Source organism: Lycium ferocissimum, chromosome 11 (assembly GCF_029784015.1).
Source record: "Lycium ferocissimum isolate CSIRO_LF1 chromosome 11, AGI_CSIRO_Lferr_CH_V1, whole genome shotgun sequence".
Taxonomy (NCBI): domain Eukaryota; kingdom Viridiplantae; phylum Streptophyta; class Magnoliopsida; order Solanales; family Solanaceae; genus Lycium; species Lycium ferocissimum.
Window position 1 is genome coordinate 36344787 of NC_081352.1, and position 980 is coordinate 36345766.

Below are 980 nucleotides of genomic sequence, written 5' to 3' on the forward strand. Positions count from 1 at the left end.
ACGTTATTGGACCGTTGGCAACGGTCCATTTTAAAAATGGCCGTTGCCATGGCGCTCATTTACTCTTTTTTTGCCCCCCCAACCCCCCAAACTTTTTTTTTAACACTTTAACCCATCCACTACCCCTATATAAACCCTTCTTCATTTTCATTTTAATCCATACCAATTCACTCTTCTCTTTCTCTCAAATCTCAATCTCTCATTATAGTTACTTTGCAACAATTAGTCACTTTAAATTTCTCTCAAATAAATATTATAAAGTCTTATTATAGTTTCAATTATTAATTTTGCAATTATAATATTGTTGGTGGAGTTAGTGATTTTGCAACAATCGAAGTACCTTTGGTGGATTTGCAATTCTAGCCGCTTCATTTTGTTGGAAATTAATCCGGCAATTTGGTACCTTCGTTCCAACTCTATCTTTATTTTTCGCAATTTAATTTGCAATTAAATTTATTTAATTTGTGATTTATTTTCTTGTGATTTAGTGTTATTTAAATTAATTATATTTAATAATGGCAAAGAGATTTAGACGTGGTGCCGGTAGTAGTAGTGGTATTGTTAGGGGTGGGCTTAATGAGGAAACATTTGTGGAAGAAACGCCTAATTTAGGTATTGATGTTGGTGGAAATAATCCACTTTTAGGTCATGAGGCAATGCAACAACATTTTACCGACACTTTTAATGAAATTGATGACGATGATGATGATGAAACACAAGCCCCCGAAAATCCCATAGAAGATACATGTCCTGCACAATCACATACACAAGACAAACCGCCTAGAACTCGAAAGCCAACCGCTAAAATTTGAAAATTTATGACTAAGGATAGGGAAAGCCAAACAGCTAAATGTAGCCTATGTGGACAAGTATTTGCTTTTAGGCAAGGAACTAGTAAAGATGGTGGAATGGGTACACTAAATAATCATATGAGACTTAAACATATGGATGTTTGGGGAGAGCAAACGGGTTCAAATGTG